Source organism: Taeniopygia guttata, chromosome 8 (genome assembly GCF_048771995.1).
Source record: "Taeniopygia guttata chromosome 8, bTaeGut7.mat, whole genome shotgun sequence".
NCBI classification, from domain to species: domain Eukaryota; kingdom Metazoa; phylum Chordata; class Aves; order Passeriformes; family Estrildidae; genus Taeniopygia; species Taeniopygia guttata.
Genome location: NC_133033.1, coordinates 27233210 through 27246817, shown reverse-complemented (window position 1 = coordinate 27246817; position 13608 = coordinate 27233210). Strand labels below are relative to the sequence as shown.

Sequence of the window (13608 nt, the reverse complement as noted above, 5' to 3'; positions counted from 1 at the left end):
AAACCCTGAGAGGAGGTATTTGCACTGTCTGTCCTGGCAGGAGGGCTGTGCTGACTCCTATGGATCTCACAGCAGCGCAGAAAGGAAAAGTGGAGCAGTGCAGCAACGCTGCTAAGTCAGCCCCTGATGTTTTAGTGACTCCTTCCTACCCCTGAGGCGGAGACTCCTCAGAGCACACCCTGACTGCACTGGCTGCCCCCCAGATCAGCCTCCTCTGGCCAAAAGAAATGCTAACACAGTGCTGCAATGCATGACTTACAATTCAAGGGAGCACACAATTTGCTTGGTAATTTTACCATATAATGGAAACTGTAGATTTGCTCATCAATGTCCCCTGCCTTACTCTGTTCTTAAAACCACTAGGTATGCACTGAAAGATGTGTTGGATATTTATTTGCAATACTTCACTGTCATGTTTCATCAATAAGCTTTAAGGTCCCAACTGCACCTTGCTGATCCTTATGAAAAGAATTCAAGTCTAAGAAGTATTTGCTACTGGAAAATTATTCTTCTCACATTGAATACTCATCACCACCGCTGCTGCTGAGAGAAAGGAAATAAATTGTGAGATTGCACACTCTGCTTTTAAAGCTAGGAAGTATCAGGATACAGACATTTCCTCACCTCATTCACAACACAGGATGCAAAATACTCATTATCTACCTCTTATTTACTCAGTTGTAATTGTACTAACTGTAAACATATTGTACTCTTTAGTCATTGGCAATTTTATACATTCCTCTCTAATATCCCAGCCTTTACTGAACTTATCTTCCCAACATGTCTACAAAGAAAGCTTCCAACTTCACTGAGAGAAATAGTAAAGAAGATAAACAACCCTCAGTATTTTGGGGAGCAATTTAAAGTGCAAGAGCTTGATTTGCCAACACCCTTAATATCACACATTTTTCTAGGCCCAGCTCCTATTAACTTAAATTGCAGCTGCATAGTTCAGCTCTTCTCTAAATCAGACCATACAATTTCATGATCGTTAATCAGAAAATGAGTAATACACACACAGAAGCTGCAGGGAGAACTGAACTGTCCAGCAGCACACATTCCTCTGAGATAGAAAGTGGAACAGCATTGCTGAGGTACTGATAAATAAAACACGAGCTAAATAAATAGTGCAAAAGGTGCTCCTATGTAAAGAGAACGACCTGTATAAGTTTACTTGCTTAGAATAAATGAGAACTGGCTAACTTTGGTAATACCACCTAAATTAAAGCTGGGTAAACTTTTAGCTCATGTGCCTGGATAGCAAGCTGATCTTCTGAGTAGGATTTAAGGATCTTTTAAGGATCTCCAACATGCATGTGACCTTTCTGAAATCCATTCTCCTGATGCATATGTGTACCATGCTTCTGTCATGGGTAAGGACAAGCAGATCCTTCACACATGGAGCATCACTCATACAAGGAAAGGCTGGGACAATTGGGTTTGTTCAGCCTGGAGAAGCTTTGGGGTGACTTAATTGTGGCCTTCCAGTACCTTAAGGAGTTGACAAAAAAGATGGGGAGAGGCTATTTGCAAGGGCCCGGGGTTACAAGAAGAGGGAGGGTGGCTTCAAACTGAAAGAGAGGGGTTTGAGATTAGATGTTAAGAATAAATTCCTCCCTGTGAGGGTGGAGAGGCCCTGGCACAGGTGCCCAGAGCAGCTGTGGCTGCCCCTGGATCCCTGGCAGTGCCCAAGGCCAGGTTGGACAGGGCTTGGAGCAGCCTGGGACTGTGAAAGGTGCCCAGGGCGGGGGTGGGAGTCGGTGATTTAAGGCCCCTTCTGACTGAAACCATTCTGAGATGCTGTGGTAATGAATGAACAGTTTCTCAGCATAGCTGTTAGCACCAGTGTGTCCGGGGAACATGAAGGGGGCCAGGAAGGCCAATGGCACCTGGCTTGTTCCAGCACTGCTGTGGCAGCAGGACCAGGGCAGTGACCGTCCCTCCGTGCTGGGCTCAGCTGAAGCCACGCTTCGAACCCTGTGTTCAGCTTTGCTACCCACGACAGAACAGACATTGAGGTGCTGGAGCCTGGCCGGGGAAGGGGAAGGGTCTGGAGCACGACTCCACGAGACACTGGGGGTTAGGCCCGGAGAAAAGGACGTTTTTCAAACAGCCGGCGCCTGGCCATTGGCACCCCGTGAGTTCACACGAGGGAGGGCGGTGCGGCTCCGGGGGGCGGAGGGCGGTGCGGCTCCGGGGGGCGGAGGGCGGGGGAGGCCGTGCCCAGCCCAGCCCTGCCCTGCCGTGCCCGGCCCTGCCGCTCTTTCGCGCCCCGCACGGCTCCGCCAGCGTCAGTATAGCTCCTCCCGCGCCCGGGGCGCTGCCTCTCTTCCTCCTGCACCTCGCCGCCTTCTCCAGGCTCAACACCGCCAAGGTGCTGTTCCCTTTCACCCGCGGCACCCGCGTCAACTTCACGCTAGAGGCCAGCGAGGGTTGCTACCGTTGGTGAGTGCAGGTGCCGCCGCCCTTTGTCCGTTCTCCCCCGCCGGCTCCTGCGGCGGCTCCCCGGCCCGCGGCGGGCCCTGACGGCTCCCAGGCAGCCGGGCCCTCTCCCACCGCTCTCACCTCGCTGCTGGCATGTTTGGGCGGCCCAGCAGTGCGGGAGCAGGCATGGAGAGCATCCCGAAGGGAAAAGGTTGTTTGTTGTTTGCAGTGGGGGTTCAACCCGCTGGAGGTCCCTGCTTGTAAAGGAAGCTTCCCACCATGGCTCCGTGCCTCACATGTGCCTCTCACCGCTGTGCACCCACCCACACACCCCACACGTATTCATCTGCTTCTCTCTGTACCCCACACACACACTCCACCTGCTGCTCCAGGTACCGTGCCCACTGTGCCTCCACACCCGCACTGCTCACCCTGCCGCCCTGCACTCCCGCAGTGCCACCACACACATGGCCACAGTCCCAAGTGTGCGGGGACAGTGCCCAAAGTGCTGCTGCTGTGGAAATACCCCTTCTCTTGCTGTGCTCAGTAATGAAATACCCCTTCTCTTGCTGTGCTCAGTAATGAAATACCCCTTCTCTTGCTGTGCTCAGTAATTAAGGTCCTGACAGCTCTGAGCTCAGGCTGTGGACATAAAGGAGTCATAGCTAAGTCGGAAGCCTCTCAGTGCTGCTGCAAGTGTAGGTAACAGCTCCCTTAAGACTCCACCTGGGAACAGTGAAGTGGAGTTTCAAAAGTGAAAGCTTTCCCAGTTTTCTCAGTGTTGAGCACGTGGGATATACTCCAGGAACTTCTGGCTGGGAGCCCCCTTCCTGCCTGGCACAGGGGGGAGGACTGGGTAGAGGCTGAGGCTGAAGGCAAATCCCACAGCATGGGCAAATTTAGAAAGCTCATGGTAGTCTTCATGGTAAACAAATGTTGCCAACCCCTTGTCCTTTCTGTCGAGCTCTAGAGTGGTAACGTAATCAGTAATGAGCAGGAGGTACCCACCTGAAAAAGAAGCAGCAGTTGAGGTATGTTTAGGATGATACTTCCTAATGTGCCAGATGGATGTGTGTAGCAGTTTTCAGGTTTTTTGTGTGTGGCAGTTACTGAAACACATCTTAAAGGGCTATATTTTCATTCTCTTTGTTTCTTTGCTTGGTTGTTGTACATTTCTCAATCTCTGGGCTGGGAACAACGCTTTGGTCTGTTACAATTTTTATATTTGAGGATGTTTGTGAAGAAGAGCAGTAATTTTTCCCAGAAGTCAACTAAATGAAAGTTACTAGATGAGATGCTTGTGGTCATGTAATTTAATTTTTAATGGACTGCTTTAGTGAAAATCTCATAAGTGTGGGTTTTTTCTCTTTCCTTACTCAAATTTTTGAAGGCTGCTGAGTCTTTAAAAGGGTTTGGTTTATGAGGTAAAGTACATTGCATAAAGCTAAACCCCAAAACTCATCAAAGCACTAGTAAAATCGGGCAGTATAGACACCCTTTCCTGTTTGCCAGTGAGCTGTGAGATGATGCTGGGCTGGCTGCAGCCATTCCTGCACATGCCAGGTGCTATCCCGCTGTCAGAAGCATGGAGATCTCTGCTAATCTCACTAAACTCTTCAAATGAAAAGATGTAAGATTGTTCTCCAGAGACATGCCATATTTTATCTACATATCTCTAATGGAAGTGATTTTTGTATACTTCAGAGCATGTTCCATTGGTGCTGTTTGCCAGTATACAATGGCTCATATCCCTCATGCAAAGGGGCCTCAACATCCTTTTCCATCCTCTCCCTCTGCCCTTCAGAGATGACTTTTGGCTGAGAATTAAGGAAATTACACCTAATTCATCTTCTGTGTGCTGTCATCTTCTGTGGCTTGTAGAATGAGCATTTATTGACTTCTGCTTTGCAAGGCCTGGCAGGATGTGGGTTGTGAAACTCGACGTGTGCTCGGCAAACCCTCCGGAGGAAGCAGGAGCCGTGTGTGTGCCTGAGCAGATGCAGCAGTTGCACCTGGGGCTCTCTCCCTCTGCATCCTTGTCCCCGCAGGCCTGGAGCTGTGGGGGGACAGAAGGAATTGTGTCTGGAGGAGCAGCAGCACAGCCACTTGCTGACACCTGTGCTTCCTGTCTGAAGGAGCTGTTACTGGAGAGGGGCTGTCAAACTGAACAAGTTAGGAAGTACCAAATGCAATGGCTTGAGATGGAGTGACTCTTCCTCACATTTAGGAAATGATAGGTGTGTTTGCATGCATGAAAGCAGGGGTTTGAATGGAAATGGTCAGATTCAGGCCCTCTGTGTTTGGAGAGGGGACTGGGGGTTTAGGATATGGGAGATTGAGGGGTTAGAGGCGACCTATGGGAGCTGTTCTGGTTGTACAGCAGCATCTGATAGCTGCTTGACACCTTTTGAAGGTCTGCATTACTCATCTCAAGCATTCAGAATTCAAAGGCAAGTGTCCAATTTCCTGAAATATCAGTCTATAGCATGTTGTGACTTTACTTTTTCCCAGTTTCCCTTTCAGCCTTCAAGTTTACGTCTGAAAGTAGGATATTTTCAAAGTGATTGTAGTGGTGTCTGAGAATTGCACTGATTGAGAGGAAAAAGGTCAAGTTCTGTCATCATCCCAACAGACTGGGAGTAATGGTAAAGTTACAAGCATGGCTCTAAAGTATTTTCTGGATTTCAAAATGCTCATGCCTTCTGGAGTTTGGGTTGCCTTTATATTAAAATTATTTTTTTGGAAAAAGCTTTGTTTTCAAAGCAGACGGTGTTTCCATCTGTTAATATCGTACGTGGCACTATTTTCAGGCATAAAATACAGTCTGTGCAGATATATTTAGCATTTATATTGCATCTGTATTTGTCTTTTAACCACCTTAATCCATAAATTATACCTGAAAGAATGAAAGCATTCAAAAGCAGAATTTTCTCCTTGAAACCTGCTATACCATAATAACATTTTTTGGGGGGAGGATGGGAACACACACACAAAAAAAAAAATTCCCCCCAAGGTATGTTCCATGGCTGGGTATTTGTAGCAGAAATTATCTGCAGTGTACAAATATGTTTACATATTTCATTGTTTCATGGAGCGTAGAACTGAGATACATGGTGAGGGCTGGTGGAAATGAAGAGGAGTTTATTGCCACCTTAATGAAAGGTTTGTGTGTGCTACTGAAGCCCTCACTGAAGGAGTTGTAATGAGGTAATTGCCATGGGAGAGGAGCTGGTGGCACAACAGTAAAGGGAGAGTGCAGTGGCTGAGTGGTGTTGGAGCTGTGGGATGCACAGTACTTCCAGAGAGCCCAAGCCCACTGCACAGTGCTGCTGTCACAGTAGTTGGCTGGCAAAGCTCATTTTCCAGCTCCTTACCTTGTCATGTTGTTGTTGTAGATTGATCTTACTTCTCCATCTGCTGGCTTGTGTGCTTTTAAAAATCTATATCAGTAGTGTTGTTCATTGAGATCTGTTGCTTTGCTCTAAGACCAATAGTCTCATCCCTGGTAATGTGGGAGTTGTGTTGCTTCCTGGATCACCTGTTTTACCACAGGTCTAAAAAACCTGTCTGACTGTCACAAAAAATATTTCGTGTGAGCTATTGTTAACTTCCATATTGTGAAGCGACATCTTAAATAATGTTTGTTCTCCCTCTCCCTGATTCACCTGGCTGTGCTTTCCCAGCAGGGCTTCAAGCTCTTGGAAGTGCCAGCAGGAGCTCAGGACTGGTTTGAGGTGTGCTGGGTGGTAAAGTGAGAGGGGCTGTGCTGCTGTGACTCAGGTGTGTGTGTTACCTGAGAGTGTTGGCTCAGAACCAGAGCAAGGGGTGCGAGTCTGTGGCAGAAGTGTTCTGACAGAGCCCAGGAGGCAGAAGAAATAATGTTGTTTCTCTTAGCTGATGTTTGAATATCAGTGCAAGTTTACTGTTGAAAAAAGCTTTTTCTCAGTCTGAGCATCACTTGCCTGCTAAGGCAGACAGAAGGACTAGGGACTTGTTGATTTTGGGCAATATTTCATTGCTGAACACACATGAAATAAATGTTCTAGACTTTTGCTCTCTTTTTAGTCCCAAGAGTGGCTATATAATGTCCCCAGTGTATTGGTCAGTCCAATCTTCCCAAACTCTTGGAGTCTTCTACTGCTCAGTTTCCGCTGACTGCATACCAGCCCAAATGCCCAATAAAATTCTTAAAGATCAGATCAACTGACAGTCGTAGTGCAGCTCCACAGAGGTGGATTTTTGCTGACTCAGTCAGCTGAGTTTAATCTGAAGAGCTGACAGAACAGTATAAAACACTGGAGCAATAAGAATCAACAGAGAATTGCCAGGGAGAGAAACAGGAATAAGTGCTTGATCTTTGAACCAACTGATGAATAAATGAAGTATAATCTAGTGGGGTATTGATTGACATGTGGTGTTACAGAACAGTCAATGAAGAACACAGGCCTGGGTTTGGCTAGATGTGTGGCTACAGTCTTGGCACATGGCTCTGTGTCTGAGGTCCTGGAGGGGATGGAAATGGTGAATGAAGCACAAACTGACAAGAGGACTGGCAGCCTCTTTGTTGGTGCCATTCATTCCTCAGCAAGTAGGATTTTTCTCTGAGGGAAATACAAACTGGAGACTTTGGTGAGCTTTTTTCCCCTTCCCTCCTCAGTCTTCTTTCAGGTCCTTCCTCCCTGCCTTGCTGTTTCTTACAGGCACTGGCTTGGAATCCAGAGCAAGTGCCAGAAATGTTTCCCATTTCTGGCTTCTCAGGATCTAATTTTGCCTTCTGACAAGCCCAGCTCTCAATGTCACACACACTGACATGCTGCCGAAGAGCTTCTGTAGTTGGCAGAGGATCCAAATTGTGGGTTTTGTCACTTAAAGCTGAAGATTCTTTTTCTTGCCCATCTAGGACCCAGTAGTGATCCCAGCATAGTGCTGCTGTAATCCCCAGCCTGGCTGATTAATGCCTTTGCCTCTCTGTGCTTGGCCCTGCATCCAGGTAGCTGTAAGCAGAATGTGCTTCTGATATTGCTGAATGATAGAGGGGCCATCAGATACTTCCTGTGTTCTGCTGGAAAAAACACTACTCGAGCAGATTGTTTTTAAATATAAATCCATATGAAACCAAGCCTCAGAAAGGCCCATTGGAGTAAAATTTCTATTGAAAAAAAAGACATTCAGGTGATATTCTACCTCTTAAACTATTGCTAGAAGCCAAATAGTGTTTAATCTCAGTTTCTCTACTGCAGTGACTGGCTTTTAGCTGTAAAAGCATGAAAGTTCCTTTAAAATTGGAGAGTGTATGTTTGCAGTTAAAATTTAATTTTTGTTGATGTATTCCTAGTCTGAAAAGTATCCTGTAATTAGATTCCATTTTACAGCACTGCTATTAGTGCAAATCACAGTGCCTTTGTATTACAATTCATAGCCAGATATTAAAAGAACAAATACAAACCACAGTGAAACCCCTGTTGTGTTGTAACCACAATCAATACCAGACTGTAAGAATGCAAAATCCTCAAATTAATAACACAACATCTAATGGCAGAGAGTATTAAGCAGTGTAAAGAGCTAAATAAAAGTCAATTTCTTACATATAATTCTTATTTAAAAAAACCTGCATGCAGACCTAGTCACATGCGCATGCTCAGCTTTAAAAGCCAACCAGGCAAGTACAGGAAAAGCCTTACTTGTTGTGAAAGCTTATATTTTTAAAGAAACTTGCTAAATGTTGGAAAAGTGTTTCATGGTTGCCTGGGAACAACAGAACAGCAGGAAAATAACTAATTGCTCACTTTTAATCTCTCAAATAGATTTTAATTTTTTAGAGTAAAGCTGTGTGCTATCAATACAGAAAATAATATTATTTTAGAAACAGTGTAATCCCTATTAAAGATATGCACATATTTGTGTACATTGTTTAGGTATGTAGACTAGATATAAACAAACAATTTTCAGGTTTAAGCTTTCAATTAGTGTTTCAATTGCCCATTGCATACTGCTGTGGGCTGTTTTTTCCTTGATTAGATAAAGTACTTTGAAATTCTGGGTCAGCAGTTGATATTGTCGTTTCAAAATCCTCTAAAACTACTCCTTATGGAAGCAAAATACTGTTGGGAGCTTAAGGTTCGAAACGGGATTTGCAGTTTTCTTGCAGTGGCTACGAGCAGAGGCCCGTGCTCACCCGGGCTGCAGCTGTTAACTCTCAGATAATTCAGTGCGCTGTGATGTGTTGTTTTTCAATAGATACGATTTTAGTTAAGGAGAAATTCAGGTTTTTGCTGGTGTGGATTTGTTGGTTGTGCCATTAAGAGAAGGAGGTGAAACCTGTGTCTGAGAACTCAGTCATACGTGACATTGCTGTTTGTTTGGAACTCCCATCCTGCTCCTTGCTGGGTTAGAGAATTTTCCCCACACATCCCAGGTAGGCATTTTTGTACATCTTCCAGAGAAAAAGTCCAAGCCATCCAGCTTCCCCAAATTACAGGGGAGAATCCAGTGCCCGGTTTAGGTTGCATTTACCAGAGAGCGCAGCTGTCTGCTCTAGAAGTTTTCATCAGAGCTGTGCTATCCGGAGAAGCGATTCCCGAGCAGCTTTGTCACCCATCAGTGCTTGCTTTTATTGTTTTAATCCTTCAAAGGGCCCGTGTGAGCGGATCCCGGGCACACAGCGGGGGCTGTTCCGGGCTGGGTTCCCGAGCAGCTCCCGGCGCTGCCTCTCTCCCTCCCTGGCTCTGGGCTGGGACGGCCCCGGCACAGCCCGGGCACGGGGCTGAAGGGCCGGAGTGACTAGCAAGGGCTTTGGCTGCTGCAGCACTTCACTGGCTCTGCACTTACCCCTCAGATGTGCAGCGCTGCTAGCTCAGATTTACTTTGAAGAGGCTTGGTTTTTAATAACTCTTCAACTTTTGTTGTTGTTTTATCTTGATGGTTTTGGTACACTGGAAGGGAACGCTGGGCTCCACTAAGTAATACCCTGGGCCTGCTCCATGGGTTTCGGGGAAAGTTGATTGATTCCATGGTGGAGAGAATAGTGAGCTTGCCTGCCCTGCCTCTGCCCTGGGCTTTCCCCATCCTCAGCCCACGCTTGCCTTGGCTGGGGTCCTTGAGGAGCTGCTGCCATCCGCTCTTCCCAAAGGCAGCGGCTGGGCACGCAGCAGGTGCCGGGTGAATTGCTGGGATCCGTGTGCTGACAGCTCCCCACCCGCAGGTCGTCCACGCGGCCAGAGGTGGCGAGCATCGAACCGCTGGGGCCGGCCGGCTGCCTCTGCTCGCAGAGAGCGCTGGTCCAGGCGCGCTCCTCGCAGCCCACGCGCCTCACCACCATCATCTCCGCCAAGGACACGCGCGAGTCTGAGCTAACCACTGCTTCTCGTGCCCGTCCTGCCGTGCTCCGGCAGCAAAGCTGAGATCTAGAGCTGCACAGGCACATTTCACTTCCTATGCACAGTCTTTTAGGCTTTCCATCGCCGTGGAAAAGTAAAAAGTTTTAACTTCTGTTTGCCTCAGATAAGTGTTAATTACTTTAATGATACACCCAGGAAAAAAATGTAATTCTTAAAACCCCCACCCCCAAAAATCCACCAATAGAGGGGGTGATTGAAATATAAAAAAGTGTTTAATAAAAATGACTAGCGCAAATTCAGATACTTAGTATTTGAAAAGCTGGAAGTTGCTTTTGTGTCTGTCATACAATATACCTGGTTAGTTTTTATAGTGAGAGAGAGGCAAAGCCGGATGGCCAATTAAATGTCATGCAGTCACTAACTGAAGGAGTTTATGGGCGTTTATTGTCTCTTGGTAAAAGTCATCTCTGGGACACGAGAGCACTGTAGCAACTCTGCATAAGCACTCCCAGACAACACCTGTACCTGTCAGTGTAAATGGAGATCAGAGTTTCTGCAGATTTATTCTGCAGTTCAGTGAGGAAGGGAACTGTTTTTCTTGCTTTCTGAGCCACTGTTTGACCATGAGTTTCTTCATGAAAGTCATTACCAAGTTTCGGTTCCTTCAGTGTCAGTGCCTTGTGTCACTGGCTAAATTTGAGGTGCATCTTAACTTATCATTGTTCTTGATGAGCACATCCAGTGTTGTGCTTTCTTGTGCTCTTTCTGATGTCTCTTCAAGTGACTGGAGAAGTGCTTCGCTGTGATGCCATCGTTGATTTAATTCATGGCATTCAAGTTGTGTCCACAATGAGAGAGCTCTACTTTGAGGATTCACCGCTGGAGCTCAAAATTCATGCTTTGGATTCAGAAGGTAAGAGATCTGCTTGTAGGAAATTAAATAGATATTGAAAGTTCTAACTGTCTGATACATGCACTAGCTTTATTTGTCATGCTGTTGATTGTTTGAAGCCAAGTGGAGAATTTTAAGGAGTTTCTCTGGATCATACCTGGTGGAGTTGTCTGTTCCTTTTTTCTTTTGAGCTGAAGTAGTCTAAAGAATTTTGCAAAAGGATGTTTTTTGTGAACAGTCAGGTATCTGACAGGAGGTTCCGAGGTGATGTTTGAGACCAGCCACCTATTGCTCAATCTGTTTAACTACTACACAAACACTTCTGGGACACACCATTTAGGCTTACAAGAGTCAGTGCATTTGTGAATGCATTTGTTATTTAATAGGAGTAGAAAACTTCTGCTTTTTGTAGCATCAGAAAAAGAGCCATGATCTGATATGAATTCCATGCTTACAACGATCAAGTTTTGTGCACACACAACACTCCAAGCAAGGGAGCTTTAGAACAGCTACTGAAGGGAAATAATGTGTCAAGCTGCTATAAAAGGTGGAATTAACTGTTTTGGTTACTGTGCCCATCCCACCTGTGTTTGTAAACTGTGAATGTCAGGTGAAGTATGGTAATATGGTGATATGTTAATAATGAAAAGTAAATTTGTTTTTGTCCTATGTGCAGTGCTGGATTTGTGGCTTGGTGTTGTGCAGATTCAAGGGTACTTCATGGTTCTTCTTGTAGGGATAAAATAGAGAAATTTCCCAGGGAAATAGGTCATGGTTTATGTTCCAGGAAGACTCTATGCTCGTTCTCTGTTTATATTTTAATCTGGTTGTTTGATTTGTAGGAAACACTTTCAGCACTTTGGCAGGGTTGGTGTTTGATTGGACATTGGTGAAGGACCCAGAGCCTGATGGCTTCTCAGATTCCCACAACACTCTACGGTAAAGTAATTTCCTATGGTCTCAAAAGTTGGTTCAGTCTGATGCGTAAAAAATACTTCCCCACATCTAGGCAGTTTACTGAACTGGTGCCTAAAATGATAATGTTAAGGGTCAGTTGTTTCAGTTTGGGTTTTTTTAACCTACTCAGCAGCCTGGGCACTTTGTTCTCTGTTTAATTTAACTGATAGTGTTCGTGAGCAGCTCTGGTATCTCCGATGCAATAATTAGAAATAAACAGATGCAGTTGTTATCTTTCTGAAACATCTCATGCAGAAGGAAGATTTACCAGTAAGATTGTTATCTCAGGATTTCAGCAGAGTTTTATTTTTCGCTTTTGAAGGGAAAAAAGTCACTTTCCATTTCAGAAAGGAGCTCTCTGAGCCTTAAGAGTTTCAGGTGTCAGTGGACACTTAGTTCTGGTGTTGAAATAGGAGGATTCCTTGTGGGGAAACCAGTTCTCCTACAGAGCAGAATGGTTAACAGCCAACTTCCATCCTCCACCTGACACTCCAAATACGCCACAGGTGGGATGGGGGGAGCCAGCAAGACTTTGCTCCTGGGCAAACACAAACTAATTTTGCAGCCTTACAGAAGCAGCGTTGGCTGGGGAAAGCCTGCTAAGCCCATAATACACCTGAAGCTGCAGGTACAAGTGAGAGCCAGAATGAATGGCTTAGTGGGACTGGATATCCCAAGTCCTGGTACATATGGAGCTTTTTTTGTCAGTATAACTATTTGCTGATGTGATTTTAACCAAACTAATATTGATATATTCTCTACTGTTAGCATAACTATGATACCATAGAAATGTTCTACAAGTGGTACAGCTTTGCAAAATAAATCATAAATTGTCAGGAATATGTTAATATCCATAACTGTTCTCCATATGGCTCCCCTGGCTTTTCTCTGAACGTGCACATGAAGCCAGGGAGATCATGTGCATACAGAAGGTGACACCATGTGAAATATGCTCCTCTTTCCAAAATTTCCTGTCATTTGCCCGTTCATGGCAAATTCCTTCCCTCTCTTTTGCCACTTTTCACTGAAATTTCTAACAGTTATTACAGGTTTTCTGCTTGCAGACTATTTTCATAGTCATTTGTTAAATACGTCCTGGCTTCTTGAGGGAGGTCAGAGTTGCATTCTGGGTTTGTTGAGCTATTGGTTTTATAAACATAAGCTTTGGGTCTTGCACATCAGTTCTTTTACAATATAGAGGGTTTTTGCAGTCTCATCTACTGAACAAACTGGAGAGGTAATTGTAGACAACATGTGCAGTCTTGTGATAGCTCACAAGCAAGCTTCAGACAAACTTACCTGTCACAGAAATTAGCTGCAGATACCTCAAAGAATGAGTAAAATTGGGATATCTGGTCCCAGGCAAGTATCTTAAATCGGCTTAAAAATGGAAGTGGCTGGGAGTAGATGCTGGTGGTGTTTCTCTGTGGGTAAACAAAGGTTGGTTAACAATTTTCTGTTCACTTTGTGATTCACCTTTCACTATTCTCAAGTTCTTAGAATCCACTTACATCCCACCTTCCTATATATTGGAAATGGAAAACGTTGCCAAGCAAGGAGATGCCATTCTGGTGTCTGGAATAAAAACAGGGAGTTCTAAATTAAAGGCAAGACTTCAGGAAAGCATCTATAAGGTAAGATTTCTGGATGTCAGAGGGGAGGACGTATTTCTGAATGTGTGAATGAGCATCTGTTTTTCTATAGTCTCCAAAATGATCTTCATATCGACATGAATTTTTTCTTCATTCTTGCACTGTGTGCACAGAGCAGATCTCTGTACCATTCACTGTCCCTTGCATTTTGTTGTGACAAAAGTCAAGATGAAACTAAAGAGCCAAATAATAAAAATAAAATTACAGCAAATAATGGTTTTCACTTCTAGATTCTAAATTCCTGCTTCATGGTCTGTTTTAAACAAATGAGCTCTTTTTAATGTGGGGTTTATTTTTTTTTTTCTTTCCCTCTATCAACAGAATGTACAGCCTTCAGAAGTCAGAT

General features: G+C 45.0%; 1 long non-coding RNA gene across 1 annotated transcript; it reads left to right on the top strand.

The window, feature by feature from the left end:
• The first annotated feature begins 2232 nt into the window (after positions 1-2232).
• On the top strand, positions 2233-11592 carry LOC140684625 (uncharacterized). The gene is made up of 3 exons (XR_012057163.1): positions 2233-2445; positions 10543-10674; positions 11496-11592. It is a non-coding gene; the product is annotated as an uncharacterized lncRNA (long non-coding RNA).
• Positions 11593-13608: the final 2016 nt, after the last annotated feature.